The sequence below is a fragment of the Agelaius phoeniceus genome, chromosome 3 (genome assembly GCF_051311805.1).
Source record: "Agelaius phoeniceus isolate bAgePho1 chromosome 3, bAgePho1.hap1, whole genome shotgun sequence".
Classification (NCBI taxonomy): Eukaryota; Metazoa; Chordata; class Aves; order Passeriformes; family Icteridae; genus Agelaius; species Agelaius phoeniceus.
The window spans coordinates 99057056-99070509 of NC_135267.1; the positions used below are offsets into that span (position 1 = coordinate 99057056).

At 46.0% G+C, this 13454-nt stretch overlaps 1 pseudogene; it reads left to right on the forward strand.

Annotated features, from left to right (window-relative positions):
- Positions 1-541: 541 nt before the first annotated feature.
- LOC129117889 (cyclin-A1 pseudogene) lies at positions 542-2121 on the forward strand (annotated as a pseudogene).
- The last annotated feature ends 11333 nt before the right edge of the window (positions 2122-13454 follow it).

Genomic DNA, 13454 nt, shown 5'->3' on the forward strand with positions numbered 1-13454 from the left:
AATTGTACTGGGGCCCTAGCGGAGGAGGCTATGTCCTCAGGCTCGGGGCAGAGTCTAAAATCATGGGGCAGGGTCATGCGGGCACTGAAAAAAGCTTGGCCAGTCCAGCGGGAGCAGGGAAAGTGGAAGGCCACCCAGGACTGCTTGTGGGAGGGACCCCGGCAGGGTGCGGACGATCGTGGGTCCGCTGAGTGTGGGGATTCGCAGCCGTGGGAGTGCTCTTCGCAGCTCCCGAGCCCAGGCACCCCATCTACAGGGAAAAAGCTGTCATTTTGGGACAGGCTGCTAAAGGAAGCGGGGAACGCGGCCATTGGTTCAGAGGCGTGGGGTGCGGCCGTTGGTTCAGAGGTGCAGAGCGCGGCCGTTGGTTCAGAGGTGCGGGGTGCAGCCGTTAGTTTGGAGGCGCAGAGCGCAGCTGTTAGTTCAGAGGCGTGGAGCCCCGCCATTATCTCAGGATCGCAGGGCCCCGCCGTTAGCTGGGACGCGGGGGGCGCCGCCATTGATTCGGACTCCAAGGGAGCCTGGATGGGGCCTTTGCCTCATGTGCCGCAGGGTGACGAGCCCCAGAGGGAGGGGGTCACCATGGCGACTCGTGGCCGGCGGGGCTGTTGAGGCGGCGCGCCGGGGGTTGAGCTGCCGGGCTCCCAACTGGACTCGGCCAACAGCTGCCACCTCCAGCGGCCGCGCTTACACAGGGCCAGCGGGCACCCTGGGCAGCGCGGGGCGGCCGGACCCTTCCGTGGGCTGGTGGCGAGCGGAGCTGGGCAGCGCGGTACCGACGTCGGGGCGATGCATCGCACCGGAGAGAAGGGCCGTGCTGGGGGTGCTGACAGAGAACGGGCAGCAGCAACAGCGGCCCGGCGGTCAAGGTGCTGCTGTTATCTAGCGCTTTTCTGGCTTTGAAAACACCATCACTTCATGTAGAAAAAATGAAGTGCCCAACTGCATCATCAGTGCTGCATCAAAGCAAGGTTTTGCTATCTACATAGATGATTCAGAAGATAAAGAAAACTACAGCTGCCAAGTGTCTGAAGAGCTGGAATTAAGCCACTGTGAACTGGATACCAGTGCAATGATATCTAGTATTCATCGGCGGCTGGATCTGAGTTCAGGCTCTCCCATGGTAGTGGAAGATGTTGTAACTCTGGCTGTGGGAGAGTATGCAGAAGACATTTAGTACCTCTCAGTACCTCCGAGAGGCAGAAGTAAGATTTAGGCCCAAGCCCTACTACATGAAGAAGCAGCCAGATATCACAACAGGAATGCATGCTATCCTGGTAGACTGTCTGGAGGAAGTAGGGGAAGAGTATAAACTTCGGACAGAGACTTTGTACTTGGCAGTGAACTTCCTGGAGAGGTTTCTTTCCTGCATGTCTGCTCTCAGAGGGAAGTTACAGCTTGTGGCAACAGCAGCAATTCTTCTGGCTGCAAAGTATGAAGAGATCTACCCACCAGATGTGGATGAATTTGTCTATATAACAGATGATACCTACACAAAGAAGCAGCTGCTAAGAACGGAACACTTGCTTCTCAGAGTGCTGGGGTTTGACCTAACAGCCCCAACCGTCGACCAGTTCCTCCTTCACTATGTTCAGAGACGTGGAATCTGTATGAGGACAGAGAACTTTGCAAGGTATCTTGCTGAGCTGAGTCTCCAAGTTAATCCTCTTCTGGAGTACCTTCCTTCACAAATTGCTGCAGCAGCCTACTGTTTAGCAAACTATACAGTGAACAGATCTTTCTGGCCAGAAGAACACCTTAACATCGTGACACTGGGCCACCCGAGCATTTGAGGAAGGCCCACAGGTCATAATTAAAAAAGAACTAGGGGAATGGGAACAGGGTTGGAGACTGGTACTCACAGGGCGAGGGTACGCAGCCATCAAGAAAAATAGTAAAATCAAATGATGCCCGCTTAAGTCAATAAAACCGTACCTTCAGGGCAAAAACTAATGAAATTTGTAAAGTTTGTTTTGCAGGACTGAATCCTCAGACACCCCCGCGGCCTGTATACCCGACTTCCTAAAGGCTGCGACGAATCATCAAGCAGCCTGATGGCAGACCATCCCGGGGTCGTGAAAGAACTCAGTGACCAAATTAAAGGAGCGGCTGGCACAAAGAAGGATGGGGGGGGGAAAAACAGCTCAGCAAAAATGTTAAGAGGTATCCATCAAGTAGAGTTCGAGCTCTGGCCAGGTTCTGGCTCTACTTGGATGGAATGCCAAGTAACCCAGAGTTCTTCCTGTGTCAAAGGATCAAAGGGCGATTTGGAGGGAACATAAGTCTGGACATGGACTCTCCAAATCCTCTAGTTTAAGATCAAACAGGTCGCAGACTCTGGGAAAATAATTCGGTCCTAGGAGGTCAACTAAAAAAAACAAAAAACTGAGGAGGTCCTACAAAGATATTCAAAGACAGGGTTCAGTCAGCCACATGAATGATTGCCTTACATTTTAAGCAAGTTTGTGTTGTTCTTTTTTAGAAAAAAACAGTTAGAGATAGTTAGCTTTTTGTTTGTCAAACATTTGCAGTTACACGTTTATTGCAGTTGTGTTATGGTGTTCAAGTTAATTGCATTTTGCCAGTTACACATGTTTCCTACTTGTCAGTTTTGCTTTATGTTTTTAACTGGTCATAAAAGGGGGGGGAAATGTGGGGAAATACCGCGAGGTCTCGAGATACCGCCAGGTCATGCAGAACCCCTCCCCTTTTACCGTTAACTGACGGTTACCCCCTGTTATAAAAGACCCTGCCTAACCGTTAATAAATGCCAGTTACTGTCCACCACATCGGTGTATGCATGTGCTTGGCCCATATGGCAGAGGCGCCGCCACTGAACCATCCTCGACCCGGGACGCCACGCCCCAAGCAACGGCAACACTCTTGGTTTAAGAACTGCCTGGATGGCCAGGCCCAGAGAGTGGTGGTGAATGGTGTTGCATCAAGTTGGTTGCCAGTCACCAGTGGTGTCCCCAAGAAATCTGTGTTGGGCTCAGTCCTGCTTAATATCCTTATTTATGATTTGGGTGAGAGGATTGAGTCTACCAGATGACACCAAGTTGGGTGCCAGTGTCAATCTGCTGGAGGCTAGGAGGGCTCTGCAGAGTGACCTCGACAGGCTGGATGGATGGGCTGAATCCAACAAGATGATGTTTAACAAGACCGGGCGCTGGGTCCTGCACTTTGGCCACCACAGTCTCCTACAGCACTACAGGTTGTGGATAGAATGGCTGGACAGCAGCCAAGCAGAATGGAACCTGGGGCTACAGATTGATGGCAGAATGAACATTAGCTAGCAGTGTCCTTGTGTGGCCAAAAAATGGCATCCTGGCCTGTATCAAGAATAGTGTGGTCAGCAGGACCAGGGAAGTCAATCTTCTTAAATTGACACTGGTTAGGCCACAACCTGAGTACTGTGCCCAGTTCTGGACACCCCAATTTGGGAAGGATGTTGAGATGCTGCAGCATGTCCAGAGAACGGTCAAGAAAGCTGATGAAGGGTCTAGAACACAAGAGTCTAGAACATGAAGGGAGTTCATGTTCCTGTGAGGAGCAGCTAAGGGAGCTGGAGAAAAAGAGGCTTATGTAGAACTCGTCACTCACTACAACTCCTTGAAAGGAGGGTGTAGCCAGGTGGGGGTTGATCAGGCAGGCAACCAGCGACAGGACAAGAGAACCCAGTCTTAGTCTGTGCCAGGGGCGATTTAGGACATTAGAAAGATGTTCTTCACAGGAAGAGTGACTGGTCACTGGAATAGGTTGCTCAGGGAGGTGGTGGAGTCACCATGCCTAGAGGTGCTTAAGAAAAGACAGGATGTGATATTTAGTGCCATGATCTTCTTGACAAGGTGCTGTTAGGTTATAGGTTGGACTTGATCTCAAAGTTTTTTTTCCAGCCTAGTTGATTCTGTGATTCTGGGATTTGAGATGAGTATTTTTAGATGCATTGTAAAGCAAAAGGGCCTTCCTGTGAACAAACCAGAAGGGACAGGAAACTGGAGAGTAAATATTTTCAATGAAATTCACTTAGTCTTATATTTGCCTTCATACTAGAACATGGACAACTAATAGTGCTTTTCATGGTCTTGGGGAGATTCTCTATCATGCCATGTCCTACCATGAAGCTGAGGTATGAATCCTAATTTTCCGTAAGGTTTTGGGTGGTAGCTTGGGAGATCTCAGACTAAACAAAGGCATTGAAATTCTGAAGCATAATTACCATGTAGCAGAAATTTTCATTGTCTGTTTTCTGTAAATTAAAAGGACTATAAATTGACAGTATTGTACCCTTAAAGAATAGATGAGTTAGAATTACATTATTTCTTAAAGACCAGGGAAATGCTGGGCATTTCTCTGATGTACATCCATGATGCTTCTTATAGAAGTAAAAAAATGAATTATCCTCAAAAGCTGTACAGATGCTTCTCAAATGGGAGTTCTGGTATGTTTGAAGAGCAGTTTTTCAGCATTCTGAAGATTTGAAGAACTGTAAAAATACCAGTGTTGTAGCCTGTGTTTGTTGGAACTTTAAACCTAAGAGTGTCTGCCTTGCTAAAACTTCATTACACTATCTGCATAAGTTAGGAAGTCCAAGAGAAACCCATCCATTTATTTCAGCCAAAATGCCACCTTGGTGCTTTGTTTAGCACTCTGAATATGCTCTGGTCAAAGGATTGGATTGATGTTCCTGGGGAATTTGAGTCACAAAGTAAACTGGTAATGTTTCTCAAGAGTGAGTATTTTACAGAGTTATTCTTATTTTATAACACTGTGATTACAGATTCAGTCTTGTTTTGGATTTTTGAAGCCATTAATAGTGTATAGCTCTGGCTGGGGGAAAAACCAATTCAGTGTTGCTGCTTTAGTCTTCTTTCAATGCTTTAAATTTCTTTCTCTGATTATATTTTTACTTTCAAAAAAACTGTCTCCTCCTTGAAGACTTTATCTTGTGCTTTCCTTTTTCACTGCAACTTCATTGAGACAAATAGGCACAAGGCAGGTGTTATCAAATTATCCTTTGGGGAGATGAGTCTAAATCCATAACGTTGGAGTTCTGTAGATGTAGATTTTCTCACACAAGCTTCAAGGTAGGCTGAAATTCAAAGGTTTATTGAGAGTGCTTTGTTCTTGCTGTATTGAATTTTTGGCAACATGTGAGCTTTTAACAAGAGCTAAAAGGCCTTGTCTTTACTACTTTGAGTGATGCCATCCTTGGTAAAACTGCTTTTAAGTTTAACTTTGAACAGGTGTTATGAAAAAATTTCCCTGAAACATTAATTTCTGTAAAAGTAGTTAACCAGAAGAGTATTTTGTTTTTTCAGGTGCAGATTGTTGCGTGCACAGTAGTAAACTGCAGAAATAATAAAAAAATATTATTTAGTCACTATTACAGGGACACATTGAGAAAGTTATCATGATATTTAGTGCTTTGGACTGGAAAGTCTGATCTTAAGTTTCAGTACCAGCAGTTTCTGGCTTGCTGCCATGAGCAGCAGGCTCTGAGGAGGGTACAACCAGCTTTTAAGGATCTTATTTTTGTTTTCTTGGCTACAAATTTTGTATTTTAACAGTACTAGAAATTATTCAAATTGAGATCTCAGATGTGGACTACATAAGAAGAAATGATGAGTGAGAATCTGGTTAAATATCAAATCAGTATCATAGAGAGCTGAGAAGAAAAGAAAAAATTAACCCCATGTGTGTTTCTACACATGGCCACCTGTAAAAGGGTTCTGGAACAGGAAAAGAAGAGGAGGTTCCATAGAACATTGTGTCAGTATTGTGTCAAACTGCATTAACTGTAGTTCCCTGGAGGAGTATGGGGACATGTAGGTTAATACAGCAACGAAGAAATAGCAGGATGTTTCATGGCAGCTTTACTTAATTTAGATTAATTTTTAGTAGATTGAAGTGTTCCTGACTTTTCTCCCATATACTGTGTAAGTCAATGTTGTATTTAGGTATTGCAAATTGTGAAAATCTTTTTCTAGTGTCCTGGCATTTACATCTTCTTTTACCTAGTGCATGTAGTCTGATCTGGTCTGAGCTGGATAATATATTTAGTTGTCTGGAGTTCTACTAAACCTCACTTGATGCCCCAAGTACTCTGAATAGGGAGCAGTGCTACAGGGGATTGGAAATCTCAGTGAAAGTTTTAAGAGTTGGAATTTTTTTTTCTGTAAGTGGAGAGCACTCATCTGCACCACCTTGGTAATTGTACTGTGATTAAAAGTATCAAGAAGAAGAAATTGGTAAGGAAATGAAGCTTAAAAACAAAACAAAACAAAACAAACAAAAAGCCTCAAAAAAAACCCTATAGGTTTCCCTCATAACAGTGATTATCTTGTAGACCAAGACTGCTTTTTGAGAATTTGCCCAAACCTCAGAATCAATGCACTGCTTTCCTCTTGAGGACATGGGGAAAATAAGTAAAAGATTATGCTAACTGTGGGTATGATGAGAAATGAAAGGCCCAAATAAATGCTCTCTAGGGATCATTTACTTCAGACTTCAAATTTTGAATCTTCAAGCAACCCTCTAGAAAATGTAAGAATTCATTTTGTTTTCCATGCTGAAAATGAGAAGAAAATATGTAAGTTGTATATAACTTTGTTTCTATGTGTTAATTTTGATTTCCAATTTCCAACAACCCATTCCATTCACTTAGGATATTTCACTTTTATCATCTTTCATGGTCAAGGGTTCTCTAGTTTGTGGCTTTCTCCATTGAGTAATGTTTTTCCTCAGTCTTCTTTCAATGGTGCAATGAACAATCTATAAACAGTAGGTAACTGGAAATACTGAACTCGAACAAATGCCTTCTCAGTACTGTAGTTAGTTGCAGGCACTGAGCTCATCTTTTCACACAGCTCCTGTTACAACAGTCTTGAAAATATATGACAGCTGAAATCATCTTACAGAAGTGCCAGATAAATAAAAATATTCCTTAGTGTTTGCAGGATTTGGATTTCTGGTTCCTGGGATAGTTTTATACTTCTGAGATTAATTTTTATGGCATAATCTACAAATATAGTTGGATCTCCAGCCTAAAAATCATCTGCTTTCCTTGAGGAGTAGAATAAGACATCTAGGTTTTCAGGAGCATAATTTAAGGGTTTGCATTTGGTCTTTTGTTTGGGTGCCTAGAGAAGGTTCTGTGCTCTTCCGTTGTACACGGAAGTCCTTGGCATCCCTATGAGGCTCATCTATATCCTTCCATTACAAATGGCAGCATGATTACAAGAGTTAAGGGGAAAAAAGTAATAAAGAGTTTAAATTGAGAGGTATAATTAGAGTTTTTCCATCCCTGTGGCATTGCAAAAACACCACCATTACGTAAGTTGCCTTGGTACATAGCGTGCACATCTCCCTGTGCTCTAGACATGAGAGGCAGTCGGTGACTGCACTTTGTTAGCTGGTAGCTCTGAATACTGACCTAAATTAAAACTTCATATGCATGTGGACAGTGCCATGCTCAGCTTTGGTTTGTGTGATGATGTAGGATAACAGGTTGCTATGGTAAAAACTGTGGTGACGACAAGCTGTGTGATGGCAAGCTAATATATGGTGCTTTTAGCAAAATGAAGAAAATACACTGAGAGAAATATTAGGCAGATATTTTGGTGAATAATGCTCTTTATAGTTAATGAAAAGAAATACTATTCTACCTGCATTCTCTTTGGATACTGAATCCAAACCAGATGGGGCTCATTTAAATCTCTGGCCATTCATTCTGATCAGTGTGCTCAGGCAAACAGAATCTAATTGATGGAGGAGCAACATAATTTCATTTTGTGCAGGCAATTTATACATTTCCTAAGATTAAGCTGAAACACAGATGCTTCTGTGAGTGGAAGAATGCTGTATTTAGAGAAAAACACAAGTATGTCCAGGGAGATATCCCCGTTTTTGTTATCCAACTTTCCTAAATTGCTCCTCTGTTGTAGTGCGTTCTTATATTTTGTAATACTTTGAAGTAGTTTGTTTTGTATTCCCATGTTTTTCCCAAATGGTTTATCCCAGACTGTACCCCCCCCCCCCTCCTTTTCCCTCTACTTGTGTTATCCCTTTCCCGGGATAAGATCTCCAAAACCCCCACCCTGGCTCTCTGTCAGTCACCTCGACATCCCAGCCCCTTATCCAGAAGTTTCGGTCCAAGTTGTCGAGTGATTAGCCAGAGGCCAGAGGTCAGCCCCCCAAGTCCTGCCCCATACGCTGTTTTGTATGTCTATCCCCCCAGCACCCATCCCCCAGAGATACCTATTGGTTAGTAGGATTTTATCTATGTTAGTTTCCTCCCCCCTTTAAATGTGAGCTCCGGACATCCCCCGGGGCTCTCGGCAGGAAGCCCCTGAGGTATAGGAGCTCCCTCGGGACTCCTTAATAAAACCTTGGAATATCCCCTGCTGGGAGACGGCCCCTTTCTCTTCCACCGACGTCTCGGTCGTCTCTGCTGCAGCGAAGGCAACCAGCCTGAGTGCCCTCAGCACCCTCGGGGCACAGAGAGTGTCTCCCCGCAGTCGGCCGTGGTGGGGCCACCCCCCCCACTCTCTGCCGACCCGGTAAGGCCCAGGGACATTGAGAGGCCTGCAGAGAGACTGAGACAGATTGGCGCCCAGCCGTGGGGCTCTGAGACCATTCCAGGAGCCCACGGAAAGGGGCTCGGACATTCTTTCAGTCTGTTCGATAAGCCTTTGGCCGGCAAGCTACCTCGGAAGAACACACTCCGTTTTAGTGAGTTGCTCTCCTGTGGACGAAGCTGGGAGCTTCTTAAGTACCCTAAGAAGTCAGCTTCAGGTGGAAATCAACATCCCAGGATTTTTCGTTCCCCTGTCCTGCAGCTGGATTGGTAAGTTTTACCCTTCTCTTGTTTCTCCCCTCTTTGGGAGGGGGGTGTTTCCCTGCCCTTTGTTCTCAGGCCCGCTGCGGAGGGCCGAAGTTTTTTTTTCTCTCTATTGTGGGCAGGCTGCCAGCTGCAGGCTTTTTTCCTCCCCCCCCCACCTGGGTTGCTGAAATTTGAGATACAAATTTAAAATCAGAGCCAAAATGGGTGCTAGGCTTTCTGTATCTCACAAGGGTGTCTATTATTATCTTTTAAACATTCTTAAGAGTGAAAAAATCCGATTTTCAAAAACAGATGTTAAACAGTTCGTCAGATGGCTTTTTCTTCACGTTCCTGACGTGTCCACTGAAAATCTCAGTGATTTGGCTTTTTGGGACAAAATTGGTAGTGAATTATTGAAGGCAGGGAAATCAGGAGACACCTCTCCGTCAAAATTTGCTTTTTTAGCCCTGCAGATAAGAAATGTTGTAAAATTTAATTTAAAGATGGAAGAACAGCCATCCGGCAACAGTTTCAATATCTCTGTTTCCCAAAAACCCGATCTACCCCCCTCCAAGTTCGGTTCTCCCTCCCCCACCCACCCTTCCCCACCCCCAGCCCTGGCACAAACCCCTGCCCCCCCCCAGAAGCTCCCTGTCTCCAACCCGGACACTTCTGCCCTGAATTCCCGAGATCCCACCCTCCCCCCTGCTTCCACAAGTTATAATACCGTGTCTCACAACCTTAGTGCCCGCCTTTGTACCCCTGAGACGCGTCCGGTAATCCCCTTTGACCATAATGGTGGACACCACGTGGCAATGCCGGTTTCCTCTCCTTCCCACAATCCTTTTCGCTCTCCCCAACAACCCATTCTGCTCGGAGCACCCCGCCCCCGAAACCCGCCCTCCCTGTGTCCTTCCCCCGGCCCCTCCTCCGGCCCCTCCCGCCCTTCCCCCGGCCCCTCCTCCGGCCCCTCCCGCCCCGGCCCCGGCCGCCCCTCCTGCTCCGGCCCCGGCCGCCCCCGCCCCCTCAGAGCTCTGCCCGCCCGCCGCGGGCTCCCTCCGCCCCCCCCACGGCCCGCCCTCCGGCTCTCAGAGCAGTGTAACAAGAGACGCTGTCGCCGGCAGACAGAACCCGGAAACAGCACAGTTCCTTTCTGCTGCTCCTGTCTCATATATTCCAGATGTCACCGGGGCATTCCAGCCAAATTATAGCCCCCTTTCTGTTGATTCTGTTAAAGAACTAGCCAAAGCCCAAAAAGATTTTGGGAGATCAAGTGAATATTTTAGAGGGCTCCTTAAAGCTACATTATTCGCTCACATTTTAACCCCTGCTGATATAAAACACCTTTTTTCCTGCCTGTTATCCTCTTCTGAATACCTCTTGTGGGATGTTGCGTGGCAAAAAGGATTGAGAGCAATTTTACCAGCTCTGTGGGCTGATGAAGCTACTGCTCGTGATGTTTATGGTAACATGCTATCTCTCTACCATCTCTGTGGACAGGGAGGTTGGGAAGATGGCGTGACCCAGGCAGAAAGCATTCCCACAAGGGCTTTCAGAGAATGTGCTAGAGCAGCTGAGAAAGCTTTCTTTGGGCTCCGTCCTGGTATTCCAATTGAGAATTATTTGAAAATAACACAATCTCCATCTGAGTCCTTTTTGAGTTTTGTGGAAAGGTTGAGAAAAGCTGTTGAATTGCAAGTTCAGAATGAAGGAGCCAGGATGGAAATCCTCACCGAGATTGCTAAAGAAAATGCCAATGAGAAGTGCAAAGCTGCTATTCTCAGCCTGCCTCTTGACCCAACGCCTACGCTGCAGGCCATGCTTGAAGTGTGTGAGAAGAAAGTAACCATTACCCTCGCTGACCACGACGAGAGACCAAAACCACAGAGAAGGATTGCTGCAGTGGAAGGCCCTGAGCCATCATTTACCAGCCAGCTCCAGCATGTCACGATGCCACAAGAGAGAATCTCCAGCTCTAATAGACCTTGCCATCTTTGTGGGAAGTTAGGGCATTGGATGCCTGACTGCCCTCTGAAAAAGCAGTTTTTAGATTTTAAATACAATACGCTTAAAAACCAGAATTCCCCAAAGGACCACCTCTCAAAAAACTGAGTAAAGAGCGCTCCTTTCCCCAGCGCTATGACAAAAATAGGGTGGGCTCAATTCAAGTACGGGGGAGGGAAAAGAAATCTAGTGTAAAAGATGTATCGGTGCCAAGTGAGGCACTGGCTTTGAACAAAACAGAACATTCATTTCATTGGAATAATCCCAGACCAATTTTAACCACTGACTCTTCCCATAACCCTTACAGGCTGGCGCTGACAGAGCCTCTCCATCTCAGAGACACTAACTGGCATTTCATATCTGTTAACCCTGAACAACCAGGTACTTGGACACAGCTTTGCCAGAAACGTCACAGTAAGTATGTCGTCCTTGGGGACACAAAACACACACCCCAAGAAATTAATATTCCTCCGGGTCTCATATCATCAGACCCGAAACAATTTGTCATATGGCTTCACTGTACTCATCCACCCATGTACTTGCCCAAAGGCCAAATCATAGCCCAAGCAATCCTAGTGCCTGAGCCTCCATGGGACCAGGAGCAAGCAGACACCCTCAGAGGTAAACTACATCCCAATGTCTGCTGGACTCAGGTATTGGGAAAAGAGAAACCCAAGCTATCATGTGGGTTACACCGTGGTGGCGAGTACAAGTCCATACAAGGACTTTTAGATACCGGAGCAGATGTCACGATCATTCCATCTAAAGAGTGACCATCACACTGGGAATTGCAAAACGTAGCAGGACACGTGCAAGGTGTAGGGGGAATTCAATTGGCAAGACAGTCAAAAAACGTTGTTCAAATTGAGGGACCCAATGGCAAAATAGCTTCCATTCGCCCGTTTGTTTTAGACTACACAGAGCCCCTCTGGGGCAGAGATTTAATGGTTCAATGGGGAACCACAATTGTCCATGACCTCCGTCAAATCAACAACGTTATTGAGGACATGGGCTCCCTACAACCAGGGATGCCCTCCCCAAGCATGCTTCCACAAAATTGGTCTTTAGCTGTAATTGACATCAAAGATTGTTTTTTTCACATTCCCCTACATCCTGACGATGCTCCGCGTTTTGCCTTTTCGGTTCCCACCATTAACCTGGAGGCCCCAATGAAGAGATACCATTGGACGGTCCTCCCTCAGGGACTTAAAGTCAGTCCTGTGATTTGCCAGAGGTATGTCTCTTCTTTGTTGTCTCCAGTCCGTGAAGCTGCAGGAGATTCCATCATCCTGCACTACATGGATGACATCCTGGTGTGTGCCCCAAGTGATGACATGCTTACTCACACACTTGACCTGACAATCAATGCATTGGTTGCTGCAGGGTTCGAGCTCCAAGAAGAAAAGATTCAAAAGATGCCACCTTGGAAGTACCTGGGCCTTGAGATTGGAAAGCGGACCATTGTGCCGCAAAAATTGACTATCAAACATGATATCAAAACCTTAGCGGATCTCCATCAACTTTGTGGATCCTTAAATTGGGTGAGACCTTGGCTAGGCATTTCCACCGAAGACCTAGCCCCCCTTTTCAATTTGTTAAAAGGGGGAGATGACCTTAGTGCTCCTAGGACCCTCACTCAGGAAGCGAAAACCGCACTGGAGAAAGTTCAGGAAATCATGTCTACTAGACAGGCCCACAGGTGCCAGCAGGGTCTCCCCTTCAAATTTATCATTTTAGGCAAATTGCCACACCTCCATGGTATGATTTTTCAGTGGGAAACTGTCCAGGCAAAGAAAAAGGACCAGGTCAAGAAAGATCCCCTCTTAATTATAGAGTGGGTCTTTCTCAGTCACAACAGGTCAAAAAGGATGACAACGCCACAAGAGCTGATGGCAGAATTGATCCGGAAAGCAAGGATACGGATCAGAGAATTGGCAGGGTGTGACTTTGACTGCATTTACATTTCCTTAAACCTGAAATCAGGCCATTTGTCTCAAGCAATGCTAGAGCAATTTTATCAAGAGAATGAAGCCTTGCAATTAGCCCTAGATAGCTACACAGGCCAAATTTCGATTCACAGACCGGCCCACAAAATTTTCAACTCAGATGTTCAGTTTTCACTATCACTGACAAGTATTCAGAGCAGGACACCTCTAAAAGCACTGACAGTTTTTACTGACGCGTCTGGTGCATCTCACAAGTCAGTGGTAACTTGGAAAGATCCCCAAACTCAACAGTGGGAAGCAGATATTGCTAAGGTGGAAGGATCACCCCAAATTGCTGAGTTGGCTGCTGTAGTCAGAGCTTTTGAGAAGTTTCCTGAGCCTTTAAATGTAGTTACTGATTCAGCTTATGTTGCAGGTGTAGTGTCTAGGGCAGAGAATGCTGTGTTGCAAGAAGTTTCCAACATTCCTTTATATGAATTACTTTCTAAGTTAGTAAGAATTATTTCTGGCCGAGAACACCCATTTTATGTGATGCATGTTAGGTGACACACAGACCTGCCGGGGTTCATTGCAGAAGGAAACCGGAAAGCTGATGCCCTTGCGGCTACAGCCAAGATGGCCCCGCTCCCAGAGGTATTCCAACAAGCAAAGATCAGTCATCAATTTTTTCATCAGAATGC